The sequence below is a fragment of the Festucalex cinctus genome, chromosome 18 (genome assembly GCF_051991245.1).
Source record: "Festucalex cinctus isolate MCC-2025b chromosome 18, RoL_Fcin_1.0, whole genome shotgun sequence".
Lineage (NCBI taxonomy): Eukaryota > Metazoa > Chordata > Actinopteri > Syngnathiformes > Syngnathidae > Festucalex > Festucalex cinctus.
This window is the reverse complement of record NC_135428.1, coordinates 23728647-23752844: the sequence shown is the minus strand read 5'-3', so window position 1 is coordinate 23752844 and position 24198 is coordinate 23728647. Positions and strand designations below refer to the sequence as shown.

Below are 24198 nucleotides of genomic sequence, written 5' to 3'. Positions count from 1 at the left end.
TCAGCAGTTTGGGGTGAAAGGTCGACATATATTTAAGATATTTTAACAGTTCCTGAAAATTTCAGGTTCATATCTTTTACTAGTTAACTGTGCGCGAGCCGTGAGCCGGCACCTTAACGTGGTGGAGGGGTTTGCGTGTCGCAATGATCCTAGGAGCCATGTTGTCTGGGGCTTTATGCCCCTGGCAGGGTCACCCATGGCAAACAGGTCCTAGGTGAGGGGCCAGACTAAGAACGGCTCAGAAGACCCCTATGATGATAAAAAATTTTGGAGACGCGTTTCCCTCGCCCGGACGCGGGTCACCGGGGCCCCCCTCTGGAGCCAGGCCTGGAGGCGGGGCTCGCTGGCGAGCGCCTGGTGGCCGGGCCTGCACCCATGGGGCCCGGCCGGGCACAGCCCGAAGGGGCAACGTGGGTCCCTCTTCCCACGGGCTCACCACCGGTGGGAGGGGCCAAAGGGGTCGGGTGCAGTGTGGGCTGGGTGGCGGCCAAGGGAGGAGACCTTGGCGGACCGACCCCCGGCTACAGAAGCTGGCTCTTGGGACATGGAATGTCACCTCTCTGGCAGGGAAGGAGCCCGAGCTGGTGTGCGAGGCCGAGAAGTTCCGACTAGACATAGTCGGACTCGCCTCCACACACGGCTTGGGCTCTGGTACCAGTCCTCTTGAGAGGGGTTGGACTCTCTTCCACTCTGGAGTTGCCCACGGTGTGAGGCGCAGAGCAGGTGTGGGCATACTTATTGCCCCCCGGCTCGGCGCCTGTACGTTGGGGTTTACCCCGGTGGACGAGAGGGTAGCCTCCCTCCGCCTTCGGGTGGGGGGACGGGTCCTGACTGTTGTTTGTGCATATGCACCAAACAGCAGCTCAGAGTACCCACCCTTCTTGGAGTCCGTGGAGGGTGTGCTGGAGAGCGCTCCCTCTGGGGACTCCCTCGTCCTGCTGGGGGACTTCAACGCTCACGTGGGGAATGACAGTGAGACCTGGAGGGGCGTGATTGGGAGGAACGGCCCCCCTGATCGGAACCCGAGCGGTGTTCTGTTATTGGACTTCTGTGCTCGTCACGGTTTGTCCATAACGAACACCATGTTCAAGCATAAGGGTGTCCATATGTGCACTTGGCACCAGGACACCCTAGGCCGCAGTTCGATGATCGACTTTGTAGTCGTGTCATCGGATTTGCGGCCGCATGTTTTGGACACTCGGGTGAAGAGAGGGGCGGAGCTGTCAACTGATCACCACCTGGTGGTGTGTTGGCTCCGATGGTGGTAAGGTCTATTCAGGGGTGCTGGAGAGGAGGGTCCGTCGGGAGGTCGAATCTCGGATCCAGGAGGAGCAGTGTGGTTTTCGTCCTGGCCGTGGAACAGTGGACCAGCTCTACACCCTCCGCAGGATCCTCGAGGGTGCGTGGGAGTTCGCTCAATCAGTCCACATGTGTTTTGTGGATCTGGAGAAGGCGTTCGACCGTGTCCCTCGGGGAGTTCTGTGGGGGGTGCTTCGGGAGTACGGGGTGCCGGGCCCCTTGTTACGGGCTGTTCGGTCCCTGTACGACCGTTGCCAGAGTTTGGTCCGCATTGCCGGCAGTAAGTCGGATTCGTTTCCGGTGAGGGTTGGACTCCGCCAAGGTTGCCCTTTGGCACCGATTCTGTTCATAACTTTTATGGACAGAATTTCTAGGCGCAGCCGAGGAGTGGAGGGGTTCCGGTTTGGTGGCCTCAGCATTGCATCTCTGCTCTTTGCAGATGATGTGGTGCTGTTGGCTTCATCAGGCCGGGACCTTCAGCTCTCACTGGAGCGGTTCGCAGCCGAGTGTGAAGCGGCTGGGATGAGGATCAGCACCTCCAAATCCGAGACCATGGTCCTCAGTCGGAAAAGGGTGGAGTGTCGTCTTCAGGTCGGGGATGAGATCCTGCCCCAAGTGGAGGAGTTCAAGTATCTTGGGGTCTTGTTCACGAGTGAGGGTAGGATGGAGCGGGAGATCGACAGGCGGATCGGTGCAGCGTCTGCAGTGATGCGGACTCTGTATCGGTCCGTCGTGGTGAAGAAAGAGCTGAGCCAAAAGGCAAAGCTCTCGATTTACCGGTCGATCTACGTTCCAACCCTCACCTATGGTCACGAGCTGTGGGTCGTGACCGAAAGAACGAGATCCCGGATACAAGCGGCCGAAATGAGTTTCCTCCGCAGGGTGTCCGGGCTCTCCCTTAGAGATAGGGTGAGAAGCTCGGTCATCCGGGAGGGACTCAGAGTCGAGCCGCTGCTCCTCCGCGTTGAGAGGAGCCAGCTGAGGTGGCTCGGCCATCTGGTTCGGATGCCTCCTGGACGCCTCCCTGGGGAGGTGTTCCGGGCATGTCCCACCGGTGGGAGGCCCCGGGGACGACCCAGGACACGCTGGAGAGACTATGTCTCTCGGCTGGCCTGGGAACGCCTTGGGATCCCACCGGAGGAGCTGGTTGAAGTGGCTGGGGAGAGGGAAGTCTGGGTTTCCCTCCTGAAGCTGCTGCCCCCGCGACCCGACCCCGGATAAGCGGAAGAAGATGGATGGATGGATGGCTGTGCGGAAATGCCAGATTTACGCGGTCTGATAACATTCTCGCAACGAATATTTAATTCCCTGCACAATATTGCGGCCCCTTCATCAATAGGTTCATTGTCAAAATGACATGCCATGTTCGTGACAAAAGTGGACTTTACGCTATAGACTACAGGCGTATTTATGCAAAAAGTCACCGCAGCGGACTGAATGAATAAGGAAATTAATTGTCGTGTGTGGCTGAAAGGAGGCGGGTACAGGGAAAAACTCGAGGGTCATTATGACAAACCTGCTACTGACCAGGTTAGGTTGATGGACCATGTTACTATGGTAATTGACCGAGAGCTTAAATTACCTCTTTTTATGAAACAGGCTAAAGTTCCCTCTTGTCCTCTGGTTTCAGTTACCTCCCTTCCTGAAATGAGTTTCCCACTTTTCAGGGTTTCTTTACCCAGGTTTCTCATTAAACCTGCTCTGTGAAATACACCCATGATAAATGTTCACTTCCACTATTGTTTACCTTGAAATACAATTATTTACATGCAGTTATCCGGTATCATGAAATTGGACGTATTGTATGAACGTGACTGACAGAAAACCAAAAGTCCTGACTCAAAGTTACTCATAGTGGATGCATAATTTTGCTAAAAGGAAAATTACACTTTGTTTGATTTGAACTCCCAACACACTGATTCACCTTTATTGAAAGCTGATTATTTTTATTTGAATGGATAATAATACTAAGTAGTGTTGTTCCGATACCGATACTGGTATCGGCAGAGGCATTAAAACAGTGGTATTGGTATCGGTGACTACTCACAAGTAACATGCCGATACCATTAATTCCAACGCTAATATAGGATTTTGGATGCAGCATCTTGTGTCTTGCTGGTGCACGACATTCACTGGTATGTGACATGTTCACTGCATGCCGATCTAAGATACCCTATTGGCCCTTGAATGCTCTGAACCAATGGCAGGACAGCTTTTTCACGTTGAGGAAAAAAAACCTTAAGTATCAGTATGGTATTGGTATCGGGCCGATACTTTAAAGCTGAGTATCGGTATCGGAAGCCAAAAAACAGTATCGGAACAACACTAATACTAAGCATGAAAGAATCAGTATGATACTGAAAATATGTTTTTGTGCCTTCCAGTTACTGTACAGTACACCCAGCCCCAAACCCCTAACCGTAACCCTACATAAAAAAAAAGTGAAGAAAAACAAAAAAGCCAAACATTTTCAGCAGGCGCTGTGGACCTATGACTTCCATGTCACATGTGAGCCTAATGAGGACAAGCTGCATTGATAACGAATGAAAAAAAGTGGAGAAATTTGAGAACTACGTAGCAGATTAATGGATGGCAGCGAGTTTGCTCCTCAGTGTGTACTGTACGCTGTATTGGCTCTTCCTCGACAAACCACATCCCTACTGCATTCCACATCTTTGAGATCTGTTTTGGTTTTTATATCGCTGTATTGGTGTTTTGTTTTTTGTTTTTTTTCCCAGATCCCACACTGTGCATGCCCCCATACTAGCAAAATTTTGAGTTGTTTTTTTCACCTCTCTTACCCCATCTAGAAATTGGTGCATCATCAGGCAGTTTTGCGGGTCTGTCTCCCCCTGTTAGGTGTCACTGTCTTTTCATTTTACTTGGACAGATTAAAACGGTAAATTCATTTTGTTGTCCTGTAGTTCTGATATGTGCAATGACAATAAAATTCAGATTCAATCTCCAAGAAAACTGATGTTGGGCTAATGACATGACAGCCAACGGTTTACGACATCCATATGGTTTACGACATCCAGGTGAATTTGGAACTACAGCAGACCAGCTGCTCCAGATTGAAAACACATAACCATGAAGCATGTCCTAAATGTGCCATTTGGATCCAACAATTGGAATTGTATGACTTCAACCATGTCGTGTAAACCCAGTCTACTTCAGTCTACTACTCTGGAGCTTTCGGAGAGCACGTTTTCAGGGGTAATTGAGTGAGACTATTATACCACCCACAATCCTGCTCTTAGACAGATGCCTATGTGCTTGCACTAAATGATCAAAAACATTTAAAAGAAGATGAGCTTTTGTATAGTGAAGAGAAAAAAGTGGAAGATGCGGAGAAAGTCAAGCAAGCAAAGCCTAGACTGATTTGAATTTGGTAAACTATCAGAGAGTAGGATTACCCCACCAAATCTCAGGCAAAAAATAGAGGCCCCGAGTTATTTACTAGCCTTACAACCAGATGCAAACCAGATGCACTTAATTGTAAGACACAAACTTTATGAAGATCAACTAGGGATTAGAGCACAAAGCCTCTTATGCTGTAGAATTGGTGTCCCTGCTTCGAGGGAGAGTATGGGAGGCAGCTCGAGACACATCACGTGCTTTGAAGGACATGAACTCTACTGCTCTTGTATGCGCCACCACAAGTCTCGTAGGCTAATATTCTGTTATACAGTGCTCCCTCATTTATCGCGGGTGTTACATTCCAAATACTACCCGCGATAATGGAAATCCACGTTAATTAAAAAAAATAAATAAATAATCCAGTTAATATATTTTTTCGTTTATTATATATGTTTTTTCATTTTGGTGTGTTTTTTACTTTATTATAAATACTTTTTCATTCATCATATATGTTCTTCATTTAGATAAATTTTTTTTCCATTAAAAATATGTTGTTGTTTTTATTTACTTATTACAGTATACAGTACAGTATATATTTTTTCATTTATTATATGCTTTTTCATTTTGGTATGATTTTTAGTTTATTATGAATGCTTTTTCAGTAATCATTTATGTGGGTTTTTTTTTTCCATTTACAGTCATTGTGTTCCATTAAATCCATCCATCCACTTGAGATCTCGCTAAATTTTCTGGAATTTAGAGGCTTCCGGGGTTGGCGTAAGACTTTGATTTTGTAATCATGGGGAAGGCAGGAAGTGTTTGGTCGGTGCTGGATGTCACTTTGATTTACCTTTCTTTTCTCTTTATTTCTTTTTTTTTCTGACCTTTTCTCTGGTCTCCTGACCATTTAAATCTCACGACTCTGGCAAGATTCTGAAGTACCTGGTTAAGGCGAAGGGTAGTGGGATATTTATAAGGTTTTAGGTGAATGAATGAGTATAAATTTATACGTATTTGCACGCACGCACACGCACGCACGCAAACGCACGCAAACGCACACACGCACACGCACGCACGCACACATACACACACACACACAAAAAAAAAAAAAAAATAAAAAAAAAAAAAAAATAAAAGAGCAATGATGACAAGACGTTGAATCGGTAAGACTACCGAATGAACAATTCTGAGCTCTTCAAAAAAAAAAAAATAAATAAATAAATCCATCCATCCATTTTCTTGACCGCTTATTCCTCACAAGGGTTGCGGGGGGTGCTGACGCCTATCTCAGCTGGCTCTGGGCAGTAGGCGAGGTACACCCTGGACTGGTTGCCAGCCAATCGCAGGTGTTCCATTAAAAGTTTTTTTTTTATTTACTTCATATACAGCACAGTATATATTTTCTATCTCCGGAATGCAATGCTGTGGAGCGACGGGACAGACACCGTTGGAAGGGTCTCGTCGAGACAAATCCGCGGATCCCTGTATGTCCCCGGTCAGACGTCAGACTTAGGGTTAGAGAAATACGACCGTGCAAAGACAAAAAAAAAATAAAAAAATAAACAAAAAACAAAAAGCATGTTGCAAAAAAAAAGAAAAAAAAAAAAAGCATACTGTAAAAAAATCTGCGAAACAGCGAGGCCGCGAAAAATGAACCCGTGATAAACGAGGGAACACTGTATACACATTATACACATAAAATAAGTTGTTTAAAAGAAAAGTAAGGAAAGTGTCAATGCAAACGGTTGACAGACAAATGGTTGACAGAAGTTCTAATACAGTTAGTCCTCTAGTTACGAACGTCCGACTTACGAAAATTCGAAGATACGAACAAGGGCTGACTGATGATGTCCATAAATGCCATATTTTGCCCGCAAGTAGGGATGCACAATATCGGCAGCGGCTCCAGGTGGAGGAGTGGAACAGTCACTTGCCTTCGGTGCTGGTTGGCGTGGGTTCACTTTATTTTATTTAAAACAAAATCACAACATTTTATTGTTAAATAAAATTTAATATTCAACTTACAAACAAATTTGACTTAGAAATAACCTCTCATAACCCAATGTGTTCGTAAGTTGAGGACTACCTGTACAGATCTAAACATGCCTTGGCATCAGATTTTAACAGGCTTGTGGTTCTTACATAAGAAGCCGCCACACAATTTAGCGCAAGCGTTCTATTAACCTGGGCTTATCCAGGTAAATCTCAGTACAAGGGAACATATCTAAACCGGATACTATTTAGAGGATTCCAACAAACCAGCATGTGGCATTGTTTAAAGTAGGTCGTTGCACATTATGTTGTTTGTCAGGAGCCCTCTGAAGAGAGGAGATAAGAGGTCCTGTCCAAGACACTGAATGGGAGGTAGCCAGCGTAATCCTATTTAACAAGATGCCATGAATGTGGTGTGGGACACGACAGAGGGGTCACGCGAGGAGCCTGGCGCAGTCAAGTTGTGGCTGCTTGGCCCAACTACACCACTCTGATTGTGCTCAGTTCATGTCAAGATTGTGAGTGTGAAGAATTAGGACACTTGAGGTCAATCAATCTAAAGTCAGTACTTGTTGCATGCCCCTATTTGAAAGAAAAAAAACAATAACAAAAAAGAAAAGAAGGCAGAAATTCCTACTTTAAGGAATGAAAGAAAATGAGACAGACCTCCCAGGAACAAATATTGTGCGATCTAAACTGTTGGACGCTTTAACTCGTTTTGTTTTTTTTCTTTCCACCGCACTAATTCCTCTCATCTCCATATGTCAAGGAGGGAGTAGAGTGTGTGTGAATGCGTGTGCCACGTAGGGGGTGTCAGGGATTAGGCCGTCCTGTCTGGACATATGCCTCTTATAATCAGACTGGTAGGGCTGCTCATTGTGAATACCAGGACTCATTGACCACATCTGCGTCCCGAAATAAAAAATGCCGCAATCTACCCTCAATGACAAACTAAGAACATATGCACAAAATATTGTTGTTTCTCCATGTCTTTGGACTGTATCACCTCAAACTGACCTTGACTCATAATTTAAAATTCAAACCAAGATAAAGTTCTAGAAGACCATTGCTTTTTGTAGGAATAATTGTAAATAATAAGTTATCATACATTTGCTGCGATGAAGAATGCTTTGTTTTGCACTCAGATTCACATAACCTATCCATATATGTTATCTTATCATATATTTGCTGCAATGAATAACTGCTTTTGTTTGCAATGAAGACTGCTTTACATGCAAAGAATTGCTTCTGCTTGCAATGAAGAATGCTTTGCTCTGTTTCCACTCACATTCACATAGCCTGAAGATAACTCAAAAAGCTGAAGAAACACAACATCGAACGCAGCAGAATGGTTCGAGCCAGTCTGCTGAGGTCGCTTGTTTTCTGTTAAGAAATGATTGCAAACTTGACCACACATGTACTTAGTAATGTTCCACTCACATGCACAACACACATACAAACAAGTACACTGTGTTCCAACTATGCCTTGCATTTGCATTTTTAGGGTTGGAACACCCATGTAACTAGGGGTGTGGAAAGGGGCGTGGAAAACCAAATAAATAAGAGTGGGTGAGGAGAGGAATCTTTAGAGAGTGCAGGAGTGAATTGTGTCAGTCAGTTCCTCTCCTTGCAAGCCCTGAACTGAGTGTCTTCTCTCCTTTTTGTGTCGTGTTTAATAGATTTCAAACAGTTAACCCTGACACTTTTCATCATAAATGAAACAATTTCAACTTTCCTCAGGGGACACATATACAAATGAACAGGTGCTAATTGAAGATAGCCAGTCGTTTGTTATCTGGGTCAACTGACCCAGGGTTTCCTACTGTATTACAATCTCTAACAAACAGAGGGATCAGATGCTCAATCTTGTGCATTCTTATTCGATTTGTGCAAGGCACAGACTCCTGCAGTGCAAGATGCCATTTCACCAACGCAAGACTAGCAAAAAAAAAATAAAAAATCCAGACAGATTGACTCCTGTAACACCTGTAAATGCTCGCCAGCCAATTTTTACAATTGGTAAAGTCCTTGGTACCACACTGAACCCTGAAAACTCATTGCTCTTTTTGGAATGCCCCAGCATCCTCTGGGTCCACGTCTGCACAAATTATTATTGCCTTTACTACGTTATGTGCGCGGAGAGAGTTTGTTAGTGCAATTAAATTTTCATTAGGGATGTTTTGGCCTTCTAGGTTTAAAATCTATGCTAATTGTCAGATGAAGGGGAAACCTAATTTGCTTGTGAAGCAATCCATGTGTGCTTGCATTAGCAAATAAGTGCCTCAACATTGTTATTAGCGATTGTAGGTGGTTTATATGCATTTCTGTTATGTACAAAAGCACAATATTGTTCTTTTTTTGTATGAGCTCTCTTTTTTACAATATTGTAATCTTTTTTAAATATCGCCTGTCATGTTTCGGTTTTGTTTGGGTTGGGTTTTTGTTTTATTTTGGTGAGTGTTGGTTGTCTGGCGTTCCTGTCTTTTTCACGAGTCTCGTTACGGTTAACCTTGTCCACCTGCTTGTGTCTTCCCTTCCTGGTGTGTGTTGCTAATTAGTGCCCTCTGCCTGCTGTGTCTCCCAGTTGTGTCCTGTTAGTGTCATTAGTGTTGGTATAAGGGAGTGGTGTTTGTCTCACGTGGGTGTGGGAGCATTGAATGTTGTATGTTTGTATCACATTGTTGTGTCTTTTTGCCAAGTCTGCCAAGTCTGCCAAGCCAAGTATCTGCATCACGCCACGCCAAGTATCTGCATCTCGCCAAGCCAAGTATCTGCATCTCACCAAGCCAAGTATCTGCATCACGCCAAGTCTCCGCCACAATCAGTCTCCACGTCAAGCCCAGTCTGCTCACTTTCCGTCCCGTCCAGTCCTTCACCCTCATTGCTAATAAAGTTCCTTACATCGTTCTTCCAGTTTGTTTTCCTGTCTTACTTCTCCGCCTTTGGGTCCACCCATCACAGTACATACCATAACAGAATGCTCCCACCAACCCGGACCCAGCGGAAGCGCCAAGTCCCCGTTCCGGCTCCGCGCCGGATTCAAGTCCCCGTTCCGGCTCCGCGCCGGATTCAAGTCCCCGTTCCGGCTCCGCGCCGGATTCAAGTCCCCGTTCCGGCTCCGCGCCGGATTCAAGTACCCGTTCCGGCTCCGCGCCGGATTCAAGTACCCGTTCCGGCTCCGCGCCGGATTCAAGTCCCCGTTCCGGCTCCGCGCCGGCCTCTAGTCCCCGTTCCGGCTCCCCGCCGGCCTCTCGTCCCCGTTCCGGCTCCCCGCGGCCTCTGGTCCCCGTTCCGGCTCCCCGCCGGCCTCTCGTCCCCGTTCCGGCTCCCCGCCGGCCTCTGGTCCCCGTTCCGGCTCCCCGCCGGCCTCTGGTCCCCGTTCCGGCTCCCCGCCTGCCTCTGGTCCCCGTTCCGGCTCCCCGCCGGCCTCTGGTCCCCGTTCCGGCGCCCCGCCGGCCTCTGGTCCCCGTTCCGGCGTCCCTCCGGGACCTCAGGACCCCGTCCCGGCCCCGCCGGCCTCAGGACCCCGTCCCGGCGCCCCGCTGGCCTCAGGTCTCCGTTTCGGCGTCCCGCCGGGACCTCAGGACCCCGTCCCGGCCCCGCCAGCCTCAGGACCCAGTCCCGGCGCCCCGCCGGCCTCAGGACCCAGTCCCGGCGCCCCGCCGGCCTCTGGGCCCCGTCCCGGCGCCCCGCCGGCCTCTGGTCCCCGTCCCGGCGCCCCGCCGGCCTCTGGTCCCCGTCCCGGCGCCCCGCCGGCCTCTGGTCCCCGTCCCGGCGCCCCGCCGGCCTCAGGACCCAGTCCCGGCGCCCCGCCGGCCTCTGGGCCCAGTCCCGGCGCCCCGCCGGCCTCTGGGCCCCGTCCCGGCGCCCCGCCGGCCTCTGGGCCCCGTCCCGGCGCCCCGCCGGCCTCTGGGCCCCGTCCCGGCGCCCCGCCGGCCTCTGGTCCCCGTCCCGGCGCCCCGCCGGCCTCTGGTCCCCGTCCCGGCGCCCCCGCCGGCCTCTGGTCCCCGTCCCGGCGCCCCGCCGGCCTCTGGTCCCCGTCCCGGCGCCCCGCCGGCCTCTGGTCCCCGTCCCGGCGCCCCGCCGGCCTCTGGTCCCCGTCCCGGCGCCCCGCCGGCCTTTGGTCCCCGTCCCGGCGCCCCGCCGGCCTCTGGTCCCCGTCCCGGCGCCCCGCCGGCCTCTGGTCCCCGTCCCGGCGCCCCGCCGGCCTCAGGACCCCGTCCCGGCACCCCGCTGGCCTCAGGTCCCCGTTTCGGCACCCCGCCGACCTCAGGACCCCGTCCCGGCGCCTCAGCCGCTCTGTGATTCTACGCCTGTGCCGCTGCTGCCGCTTCAGCCCCTGGCCTCTTTGCCTGTGCCGCTGCTGCCGGTTCAGCCCCTGGCCACTTCGCCACTGCCGCCCCCGGACGCAACGCCTGTGCCACTGCCGCCCATCACAGCCATACCATAACAATCGCCCACACAATATCGTGATAATTATTGTATCGTGACTTCATATCGTGATATCGTATCGTGATGTTTGGATATCGTTACATCCCTAGTGTGAATATGAGAGTATTGTTTGGGTTGTACCTTTGTTTTAATGGTGATATTTTATGCTCTTGCTAATAGGAACTTGTCCAAAGACACTCCTGTCATGCTCCTCCCTTTGTTTTACCCACCACATAAAGGAAAATATCAATAAAAGCATTTGACAAAAACATGGCGTGATTAGAAAAAAAATAACACCAGATTCAAATTCAGCTCCCCAAAATCACCCAAAATCTTTTCTGTGCATCTTTTTAGAAGAAAAACGCTTTTATTTCCATGACCCCAGCCAGCTTGCTGGACTATTTTCCTCTCATCCAACACCGGACCAGAACTCGTGTCACAGAACGCTCTCAGGGGTAAGTCATTGCTGATCACACACACTGGAGGTGTGTGAAGGTTCACATGGAACAAGAATGGGGGGGAATCATAATTAAAGTGCAGATATATTCATAATCAAGTAATCCATTTTATGTAACATCAGTGAGGAAAAGGGAGACTAAAATATATGCATGATTACTCTGTCAACAATTTTTTGAAAGCATGGGATCATCCTTCCCGTCGCCTCTCCATCTCAACCATGTTTAACCTCACTTCACCATGACGACAGAAACCTTTTTAAAAAAAAAAAAAAAAAAAAAAGCAGAATATTGAACTACACATATAAATTAATGTGTGTCAGAAGGAGAGAGGGCGTGTGTAGGGGTGTGTGTGTGTCTTGTGTAGGATGAGGAAAAAAGAAGGGAGGGAGGCAGCGGCTGTGAATGGTACCTCTTATCGCGTGCATGCAGCTGCTGTAGTGTCTTTGACAGACAGAGGGGCTGTCCATGCATGCCACTCACTCTGCCTATTCACGGCCTTCTTCCCTCTCTATACCACCCCCCACTCCTCTTTCTTCATCCCTGTCTCTTTTGCATTCTCCGTCAAGGAAGCGAGTGAATGAAAGAGGAGGAAAAACATGATTTGAGCGTTAATGCTCCAGGTTTCACATTCTTAGGAGTCTTAAACCAATGAACAGACAAGAAATTAAATGTCACTGGACATCATCACGTCATGCTGTCTGATGTGATTTATTTATTTATTTATTTGTATTCCTTTGTTGACCCTGATGTTCAGGATTTTATAAATACTGAAAACAGGTGACAAGGAGCATGGGATTTCACAGGGTTCAAATTCATTAGTTCATTAATACCTGATCATAATCAACAGTCGGAATAATAAAGCGGATTCAAGTCAGGTGAGTAGGGATGTAACGATATCGGCAATATCGTGATATCGCGATATTAAAACTGCCAAAATATATCGTTGTCATCATGCCACGATATTAAAAGCAGCACATCTTTCTTTTTTTTCTTTTTTTAAAGTCAGGTTGGTTTCCATTTGTGCAGTTTTAGCACCCTCTGGTGGCTAGTTATTTAGTGCACTTTAATTTTCACAAGGCATGTTTTGGCCCTTCGATGATTAAAATCCACGCTAATGGTCTAATGAATAATATTTTATTATCAAGTAAGTGCCTCAATATTAAGTATTAGAAAATTAGGTTGTTTACATGAATTGCTGTAATGTACAAAAGCACAATATTGTTTTTTTTTTTTAGTATGAGTATGAGTAAGTTTTTTACAATATTTTGACCTTTTTTTGTATCGCCAACATCCCCACAATATCGTGATAATTATCGGATCATGACCTTCATATCATGATATCGTATCGTGATTAGTGTTGTTCCAATACAATTTTTTGGCCCCCGATACCGATCCCAATACCCAGCTTTGCAGTATCGGCCGATACCATACCGATACCTACGTGTTTTTTTTTTCCCTCAACATGAAAAAGCCATCATGCCATTGGTTCAGAGCATTCAAGGGCCAATAGGATATCTTAGATCGGCATGCAGTGAACATGTCACATATCAGTGAATGTCGTGCACGAGCAAGACACAAGATGCTGCATCCAAAATCCTATATTAGCGTTGGAATTAATGGTATAGTCATGTTACTTGTGAGTACTCACCGTACCGATACCATTGTTTTAATGCAGTATCGGCGCCTCTGCCGATACCAGTATCGGTATCGGAACAGCACTAATCGTGATGTTTGGATATTGTTACATCCCTACAGGTGAGTAGTACCAAGAGAAAGGTGCTTCATGGAATTTTAATTTCAAGACAAGCTACCATGGGATACCACCTTGATAGATAGACGTCTGCGCCAAAGAAGGACGTGAAATTTCCCAAACAGTGTACGTCGCATGCAAATTTTATTCTGGGATTATAGTAATTCCCTCTTTCCACCTTCACCTTTTACTTGTCTTTGCCCAGGTGCCCTGCCATCTTTGAGCACGCATAGTCCCTGATATGCAACCTTGAGGAGTAAATGGTGAGAAGTGATGTTTATTAATAAATACAATGGACAGCAAATGCTGAAAATAATGAATTACTAATCGCCGGGCCGATTAAATCAGCCGATTATGGCCCTTTGACTAAAACAAACGGCCATGCCCGATGTTTTCAGATTGTGTTTACCTTTATGTACTCGTAACCATTTACAGCAGTGGTGTCCAAACTACGGCCCGGGGGCCATTTGCGGCCCGCCGTCCATTTTTCAGTGGCCCGCGACATATGCTAAAAATGGCATTTGACTCAGTTCAAATAAAATAAACACAACAAAAATGTTTGCAGATGGTCAAGGTAAGAAGGGAGGGTATCGAAAAACAGGCGCCATTAAAGGTTATTTTAGTTAACTAAAACTAATGAAAAAAACTAAAATTCAAAAACAATATTGTTACCGAAATAAAATAAAAACGAAAATCCTTTTTAAAAAACGAAAACTAACTGAAACTACATTTTATGTTTATAAAACAAACTAAAACTAAATATAATTATAGCAAAAAATGTCCTTCGTTTTAGTCTTTGGTAATTAATTTAATGCATGAGCCTTTGATTTTAAATGTGATTTTTAGTAGATTTATTTTGATATAAACCGGAATAATGACGTTTGAAAGTATGTCACACAGAAGTGATGTCATCTAGCAGCAGCCAATAGAAAACACCTTCAGATGCCCATGGTGTTTTTTAAATATTGCGCACAAGTAATACACATTAAAAAAAAAATAATAATAACAAAAAAAAAAAACCTTATACTAATACAGAAACTAACAAACTAAACTAAAACTAAGCATTTTTTAAAGAACTAAACTAACTCCAACTAACAGAACCACCCTGAAAAACTAATAAAAACTAACTAAAATGAAAAATTCCAAAACTATAATAACCCTACTACCATATTACAAATAAATTGGTTTATATACTGTAGCATTTTTCGAAATATGCAAAAGCACAAATAAATTATTTGTACAATTTTTAAGACTAAACACAATTTCCTTCTGATTTTCTGTATGTGGACCTCAAATGAAAAAGTTTGGACACCCCTGATTTACAGCAACTCTACACAAGTAACAATGGGCTCTGCATGAGCCATTTGGGTATTGGTTAATTTGCGTTGCTGGATTCATATTTGGCATATTGCAAATTTGACAATTTAGTTAAACATAATCCCAATGATTATTTCATGCATATATTGGATTTAATTTGTTTAAAGATATAATCGATTTCGCTCTTGCATACACTAAATAAGGGGTAGGGAACCCTGGCCCTCGAGAGCCACTGTCCTGCCTGTCTTCCATGTTTCCCTCCACCAATACAACCGATTTGATGAATTGCATCGTGATCAGGCTTCTACAGAGCTTGCTGATGATGATAATGATGATAACGAGTCAGCTGTGTTGGAGGGAGACATGGAAAACAGGCGGGACAGCGGCTCTCGAGGACCAGGGTTCCCCACCCCTGCTTTGACTAAATAGTCATGTTGTTGCTGAGGGCCTGAGCTGACGCTGTTCCCTCCGTATGATTGGCTGCGGCTCGCTATGACTTGTCATCGACTAGGCCAATACGTTTCATTCGCGCTCCGTCCCTTTTCTCCCTCTCTCTGTCTCTCTTTTAACCCCCCAACCCCCACCCCCTCCACCCTAAATAAACTGCCTGGAGAAATTGAACAAAATAAAATTAGAGAAAGGGAGGAAGCCTTTTATCTGTTTGTGAAGCTCATAGTAGCTGTGGTGGCAAGATAAGCTCTTTTCACGGCAGCAGTTAACTTCGTTGCGTCTCTTTTTCTAATTCAGTTTGCTTTTCTCGACTGTGTGCTTACACTTAGACCGAACTGATGTGTTTTATCTGTGGTTCAAGTAAAATAGTCAATGACCGATTAGATCACCTTGGCGAATATGCATGCACATATGTAAGTGCCGGTACTCTCCTAATTAATGTATATATATATATTAGGGGTGTGAATTGCCTAGTACCTGACGATTCGATTCGTATCACGATTCACAGGTCACGATTCGATTCGATACCGATTAATCCCGATACGAATTTATAAGTCGATTGTTGCGATTTTTTTTCATTCAAATTTAGAAAATACTAATCAGTAAGCTTGTAGAGTGTAAGATTTATATGAAAATGTATTATTTATTTATCTGAAATTTCAGTCTTATAGAGGTTGTAATCTGTTTCATGTTTGAACAGCATTAAAATAAAATATTAAGGCTTAATGTTCCGTTCATATAACATTCTTCCATGCTCAAGGTGTGAATCCTAACCCGAAGTCAGACGTTTTGTTGAATATTTTTCCATTAAAAATGGAAGTTTAAAAATCGATTCACACTAGGGGTGTGAATTGCCTAGTACCTGACGATTCGATTCGTATCACGATTCACAGGTCACGATTCGATTCGATACCGATTAATCCCGATACGAATTTATAAGTCGATTGTTGCGATTTTTTTTCATTCAAATTTAGAAAATACTAATCAGTAAGGGGTATTTTTATTGTAAATTTGAATATTAAATATTATTTAACACCACTGTGTAGGTATAAAATTAAAAGGGAAATATTCAGGACTGACATTAATTAATATAATCAGCACATTGTTGAGTGAAATGACACAATCACATGCCCACAAATTTGCCAATAAGTTGTATAATATTGTCTTGTGTTTTCATCAGTATCAGTCACGTGTAATATTCTGGCCACTCATGCTCAGTAATTAGGTTGCTACTAACAAATTCTATTATTTTTTCACTGAAAACACTTATCAGTGAGTGTTTTATGCCAGGATCCCTGTATGGGATAATGAGAGCCTAGCAACTTCATTGTTTGCATCAACCATTCAGAGTATATCATCTCAGTATCGTGAATGGTGACTTGGAGAAGTTTGGTTTATATTTCACCATGTGCTTTGCTTTCATTTCATTAATGGTTCTGACAACATGATGATGCAGACTTGCTTGGAGAAGCAATTGGAAAAATATCTTAAGAAAGATATTTATAAAGAAATTTATATTCACTATTTACTGAGGAAATTGCGTTTAATCTTTCTTTCTGCATTTTTCTTTTAACTCAAAGTGGCAGTGAATTTAACTCTAACTGTTTTTAACTGTTAATACACACAGAACAATCCCTTGGGATTAAGAAGAAAATGCATTTACCATTTGAGACATAATTAAGTTAGGTGAGGTAGGTACTGGCAGCCAGGCTCAGGGTGATGTGCTACAGTCACATTTGTTTCTGCCTGGTCTTACTTAAATATAAATCCACGATTAGTGCAAAACTGGCACCAATAATAATAATAATAATAATAATAATAATAATAATAATAAGAATAAGAATAATATGCAATGTGACAATCACATTATCTAAACAAACACAAACATGCATCCCTAATACCAGTGAAGGTAACAAACAGAATGATCCTCTGGCATGATGAGCATCTCATCTTTAAAAAAAAATGACATCGGGTCTCTCTGCTCTCCGTAAAACAGAAATGCATAAAAGTGCAAAGATGCAAACCGTTAACTTTTGTAAAATAAATAACCTAGAGTTAGTCAAGTCAGTCTGTAACCTGTCCAATCAGTCACCTGGTCAGCAAGCTAGCATTTAGGCAATTTCAGGTAGGCAGGCTTCAAGTTTCCTGAAAGGAACGCAAGTCCGTCTTGTTGATACCATACCATTTCCATATTACACATCTACTTTTGCCTCATTTAGGTTACTAGGGATGCTCTATTAAGGAAAAAATAATAATCACGATTATTGTGGTAATAATTGAAATCACGATTATTCAAAACGATTATTTATGTTTTTGTTCAAAGCAAAAAAAAATTTTAAACATTTGAAAATATTAAGACAAATAAAAACAAAAATATGTAAGCTCATACTCCGGTTCGAGTCCAGGCTCCGGCCTTCCTGGGTGGAGTTTGCATGTTCTCCCCGTGCCCGCGTGGTTCTTCTCCGGGTACTCCGGTCTCCTCCCACATTCCAAAGACCTGCATGGCTGGTTAATTGGGCGCTCTGAATTGTCCCTAGGTGTGCTTGCGTGCGTGGATGGATGTTCGTCTCTGTGTGCCCTGCGATTGGCTGGCAACCAGTCCAGGGTGTCCCCCGCCTAGTGCCCAGAGCCAGCTGAGATAGGCTCCAGCACCCCCCGCGACCCTTGTGAGGAATAAGCGGTTAAGAAAATGGATGGATGGATGGATGTGAGGTCATTTTGGACCAAACAGACTTTAGAATAAATTATTATTTATGCTAGCAAAATTTTGAAGTTGGGGTGCAGGGTGTGCAATATGACTTGTGGGGTGCAATCTAGTTTTGACAGGGGTGGTTGGTGAAATAACTTGTGTGGGCGTGCCTCAAAACAACTCAAAATTAATATTATTAGGGTTGCAGCTATCAAATATTTTGGTATTCGGATATCCTACTGGAAATTCTAGCAAATAATCGGGTATTTGGGTAGAAATAAAAACATACCTGTACAGTATATAGCCTACTTTCTTGGTTAAACAAGTGTAAATACAGAAGACAAAAAAACAAATTTGCATGTAATTAACAACCAACTCGTTTTCATTTTTGGATAGCTAATCAAAAAGCTTGTCAGCAAACTATTTTCCCCTGAAACAGTGAGATTTTAGACAAATCTCTTCCCATAGGTTTTATTCAATGGAACTAAAGTGACGTCAGACCCACAATAGCAATTTTTGTCGGCTAAATAAATAGCACATTTGAGTAAGCCCAGTTCGTTAATAAGTGATCAGTAGGAACGGCAAATTAGTCAGGCTGTCAGCATCAAAGTGTGCACAGTCCATCTATCCCTTTTCTGAACCGCTAATCTTCACGTAGGGTGGCCACTTCCATATAAGGTCAAAAGGAGGACATGTTTTTAAAAATGAATAAGTATTCCCTCGCTATAACGCGGTTCACTTTTCATGGCTTTGCTGTTTTGCAGATTTTTTTTTTTTTTTTTTTTACACAGTAATATACCTATTTTATAACATTTATGAAAGTTTGAACATTGAGAATGTTTAAACAAGAGAGAATTTGAGAAAATGTAAATGCCTCGATGAGAAAAGTGTATAAACTGTGTGGTGCGGGGTTTTAGAGCCTTAAAACATGTATAATAAATTTAAAACATAAAGCTAACAGTTTCATGAATTTTGGCTATTGTTTGGAACCTAACCCCAGCGGAAAACAAGGGAACACTGTACATCAGACTCGAGGTGTATGTTTACCAAGAATAAAGTTTTGCATGGTTTATTGATCAGGTTTGTGTAACTAATTGGTAAAAAAAAAAAAAATATATATATATATATATATATATATATATATATATATATATATATATATCAATAAAACTCAAACTTCTTTTTGACTATTTATTTAGTACCATGTTTTTAAAACACTAAGCAGCAGGTCATCCCTTTAGCTGTGCGTGAGTCACGAAAAATCTCTGTCCACTTTCACACACCAGTCTACACTTCTGTAGGACTGGTGATGCTTACAGGTTGTGCCGATCATAGTTTCATTTTGACATATGGAATAGCCTATAACATTCAATAAGGTTTCATTATTTTATAGAACACAAGAAAATGTAAATGTGTTTGTACTACATACATTGGCCAGCACGTGTGTACACTGCACCAGCGAGCGTGTTTTGACTGTCTCGCTGTCATTTATCGAATCTACTCTGTAGTTACTCACTTCTACTTGGTGGCGAGCTTTTCCTCTCCCCGTGCTCACCGCACTGGTGTTGTTATTGTACGCCGGCCGATCCTGTCGCCGTAGTTGCTGTTTTTCACTTCTGCCATGCATGACACGCGCAGCGAGCAGTGTTTTTTTGTTTGTTTGTTTATTTATTTATTTTTTGCTGGTTTCAGACCTTAACGAGCCACTTAATTGTATGATTGACGGTAAAGTGCGAAGACGACGTACCCTCCTAAAGTGAATGCTCGGCGCACTATAGTGGGAAAGGGGGGGCTTGTAGTTGTCCGCTGTCAATAAAGTTCGTTTCCCATCGTTCACATTCAAATGACTCGATTCGTTCATCATTAATCCACTCAACGCGGCTGAAAAGGCGGACAAACCAGCGCCCGGTTTAGGGTTGCGCATGACGGCTAACACTGATGTTAGCTCACTGTTAGCTAGCAGTCACGGCTAAACGTTGGCAACAGGCGCCGTACAATACAATGTCAGCATAAATATGTCTTATTAGCCTCTTACCTGGGGCTTGAACGTGACTTCAGGACGAAGTTGTGTTACTGACCCAACAGTTTGGTGCATTTATATTGCCATTGTTCACAAACTCCGAATAGAGGAGCACATCTTCCATCCCGATGACGCGTTCCGGTAACAACTTCAAAATAAAAGTGCTACAATGCATTGATTTTTATATACTACTTGGTAAAGTAAGGTTTATTTTGAAATTTGGTTTCTCACAGCCCCGTGTACTGTGATGCATACTGCCGTTAGCTTGACTACGACTATCTCAGCGGCTATCCGAGGCAGAAATGTCGTTTCAGCAACTACTATTCATAATAGTTTTAGTACGATTATGCCAATTTTGTAATCGTGAGGGGTAATAATCAAAATCGTAATTGAATTTCGATTAATTGCACAGCCCTATTAAAACCCTTTAGATACTACGATGATAAGTCTGCCTGTTTTGTTTTGTTTTTTTGTTTTGTTTTTTTATGGTCGTTTTCTCTCAAGTAAAGCTCCGTTCTTCCGGTCTCAGAATCCGACACGGTTCAGGAGTTTGGTGATTTGAAAAACATGCATCAATACCTGTCTTCTGTTTCACTCTCCTCTGACACACCGATTACCCCTCCTCCATACGATGGTAATCCACCAGCTGCCATAACGTAGTTGGTATCGGCGTAAAGCTCAACTTATCTGCTTTCAGAAGCCGTTGGAATTGCGTTGCTAGTGCAATCGGTTCAGAAGTTACGGTGATTTGAAAAAACAAAAACAAAAAAACTTTCCAGTTAGGTTGTATGAGGGCGGGTGGCCAGAGCTGTTGTTGTTTAGACTGCGCACTCTTGGGAGGAAGTGGAAATGACGCAGAAACTACGGCGGCTTAGATTAACCAAAAATAGTGTGGCGCTGAAAATCGAAAGTGCCGATGTGAGTGTATTTAAAACCGTTATAACAAGAAACGACGATTACGGTTCAAAATCGATTTATCGAACAGCCCTAATATATATATATATATATATATATATATATATATATATATATATATATATATATATATATTCAGTACCTTCAACAAGCTTAAGAACCACTTTATTTTGGCCCTATTAGACACCAATTACAGGAACATTCTGATTATGATGTGTGTAATGTATATTTTAATCACATATATTTTAATCAGTGGTTTATGGTGTGTATCACATATATCATGTGTCTTTTAATGTGTTCATGCATTTATTGTAGGAAAAAAAAACACACACACATTCTGCATACACATCTGCTTCGTCCGAGTCTTACGAGTCTTGGGGTTGATTACATAGTGTCCTCCATTTTGAGGTCTGTGATCCCTTCAGCTCTCAAACCAAGTATTACATATAATGTAATCTGCTGCTGCCCAAGGAGGTGGGGCCTGATGAGGACCTGGGGGTCACTGCAGCCCTTAAAAAGACTTTCATTGGGGATGTAATCAAGTACAGATAATCAAGTGCTTTGTTCATCATTGTGGGGAGCTGGTAAAGGTTTGTTACATTGATAATGCTTTTTCACACACACATCCACTCACATGCACACCCCCACATGAAACAAACAAACAAACAAACAAATAAATAAATAAAGGCCCGGTTGGAAGGTTGGAAGACTGGTTAGCACGTCCCAGTGCTGAGGACACAAGGTCGAGTCCAGGCTTCGGCCTTCCTGGGTGGAGTTTGCATGTTCTCCCCGTGCCTGTGTGGGTCTTCTCCGGGTACTCCCGTCTCCTCCCACGTTCCAAAGACCTGCATGGCACGTTAATTGGGTGCTCCGAAATGTCCCTAGGTGTGCTTGTGTGTGTGGATGGTCTTCCGTCTTTGTTTCCCCTGCGATTGGCTGGAGTGTTCCAAATTGGTCGACCCTGTCGTACCCTGCCACCATTCAGTGCATAGTGATGTAGAACGGCGGTGGTACTCTGCCGAGCAATTTGGAACACCCTGAATACCAATTCAGGGTGTACCCTGCCACCATTCAGTGCATAGTGATGTAGAATGGCGGTGGTACTCTGCCGAGCAATTTGGAACACCTATGAAGAAAGAAGGGTAAGCCTCCTTTTACGTGTCACGTACGATCGTAGTTAAAACACGTTGAGATTTTTATACTGAGTGATTATGAGTAGGAAGGATGAATGCCAATATCATCCAAAATACTGTGGTGATTGTTTTTATATTTTCAAAGGTTGAACTGGACGTACAACTCTAATTTAGGCCTAAATCAGTCTCTTAAAACAGTAATATGATCGTTTTGTTTTTGTGCTCCCCCCACCCACCAACAGTCTCTCATAAGGTGACAGCTAACTCTGTTGGCCTAAAAGAAACAAACAAACAAACAAACAAACAAAAAAAAAACAACAACCAAAAAAACTCTGTTGGCCTAATTCATAGTAAGGATATAGAGGACCTTATTTAAGTATTATCGTCTATTTTCAATGATGATAATGGCAACGTGTTATGTGTTTTTGTGTGTCATAATCCCAGTATGTATTGACCAAGTTTCTGATGAGTGAGGGCTCGTTTGCCTGCAGGAACGTCGATCAAAAACACAAATTCCCTCGTAGGAGGGGGCGTAAAGTTAATCCAAGGGAAAAGGCTTGGAACAGCCTTGGCTTTCGGGCATCTGACATGTTCGCCCCAACACAAAATCCTCGGCGATGAAATGCTACTGCAGACTTGCGCGTGCGTGTGCGAGACTAAAACTCTACCTTAACCAATACATTTGTAATTATAATTTTATTTTTTTCCTATATATTATGAAATGTTTTATATCCAGTATTGCCTCTCAAGCTACTGTTAAAGCATGGCTATTCAATGAATTGAAATTGTAGTTTTAGAAACAAACATGATATACCTAAAAAGCACAACAGTATTCACGTGTTCATGTTTCTTTATTTCTATGACTAACCATGGAGCAGACATGCTGCTCTGTCCACAAACGTATCGACCCATAATTTTCTCATGATGCTTTGTAGCAACTGCAGCTGCATTAATGCACAAAGATATTGATTTTCCTCCCCATTCTTTTTCTTCTTTCTCTGCACCCTTGTATTTATCTAGCTAAGCTCCTTCCAGTGAATTCAACATCTCTTCACTGCTCACCACATACAGTATATATATATATATATATATATATATATATATATATATATATATATATATATATATATATATATATATATATATATATATATATATATATGGGGGGGGGGGGGGGGTCGTGTGACCGGCTCTGTCAAAAGGGTCCTCATGTTCCAAAAAAATCTAAATTGAGAAATTGATATAGAGTATTCGAATACTTCACTTAATTACCTTTAAAAATGATATATAATACATGGATGTAGCTCAAAAATTGACAGTTACAGCAGTGTTATTAATGTTGGAAGGTTGAAATCACTAGTTTTGAGAAAAAGGGCTTTAAAATGTCCATAGCAACCAGTAACTTAGGAAAAAGATATGAACCTGGAATTTTCAGGATTTGTTAAAATATCAGTGGAAAGTCAATTCCAAAATCAAGCAAAGCCATCATCCGAGATTTGAACCCTTTAAATGTTTTTGAAGTTTGACCTCTCGAGAGTTGAAATTAGCCTCAACTTTGAAGATCACATTCAGCTTACAATTCATCTTTTGAGGCATCAGCCACACTTTGGTTATTGTTGCTCCTTGTGGTATTTTCTTGCATAAATTAGGTCATATTACCACAGTGGGAAATTTGATTGAATAATTTTGTGTCAATTAAAAGATTATTTGGCATTGGATGTGGCCTGTGGTAAGTTCTTTATATTATCATGGATGTGATTTTTTAAATGCTTTTGCACATGAAAGAATGAAAATATGATAGTTTAATAGTTGTTTTTTTTATTATTATTTTGTGCCACCACCCCACCCTAAGTAGCCTAATACACTACACTATGGTTTTTACAAGTCAATATAGCCTGTGTACATTTTGGGGCGGGGTGGCAGGATGACTGGCTTGTGGAGACCACCATGATCATGTTTCATATTCAATTTTCATAGTTCATAGCTCATTTTTATGTTCATGTCATCCCATTTAAAAGAGCATAAGTGACTTGCCCAAGGGCACAACAACACATGATTTTGTTGGGGAGAGCGGCGATCGAACAGCCAACCTTCCGGTTACTGGACGACCATCTCTACAACCTGAGACACAGCCGCCATATTAATTAATTATTTCTGTTCTTGCAGAATTACTCACCGTTTCCTTGTTAAATGAGCGCGCTTCGTACATTTCTAGCTGGTAAGATGTTCTGATGCTTAGCGCGTGTGCCACATGAAAAGGAAGCACACCTATTTTTTGTGTTTGCGTGTGTGTCTGCAGTGGTGTTGGGAGAGAAGGGAGGGTGGCGTCGGAAGCCCTCTTGGCTCTACTGCTGCTGAATGCAGATCACGCAGCATCTGGCCAA

At 43.6% G+C, this 24198-nt stretch overlaps 1 protein-coding gene across 8 annotated transcripts in view; it reads right to left on the bottom strand.

Annotated features, from left to right (window-relative positions):
* dscama (Down syndrome cell adhesion molecule a) overlaps positions 1 to 24198 on the bottom strand; it is a 703869-nt gene that overhangs the window by 535461 nt on the left and 144210 nt on the right. For 2 of the 8 annotated variants that reach the window (XM_077504137.1, XM_077504140.1), the window contains exon 1: positions 20346 to 20609. The exons of 4 other annotated variants lie outside the window; for them this stretch is intronic. The gene's annotated coding sequence lies outside the window, so the exon portion shown is untranslated. Of the gene's footprint in view, positions 1 to 19781; positions 19907 to 20345; positions 20610 to 24198 lie in introns of those variants that run through there. 2 more of the 8 variants (XM_077504135.1, XM_077504139.1) reach the window with 2 other exon arrangements.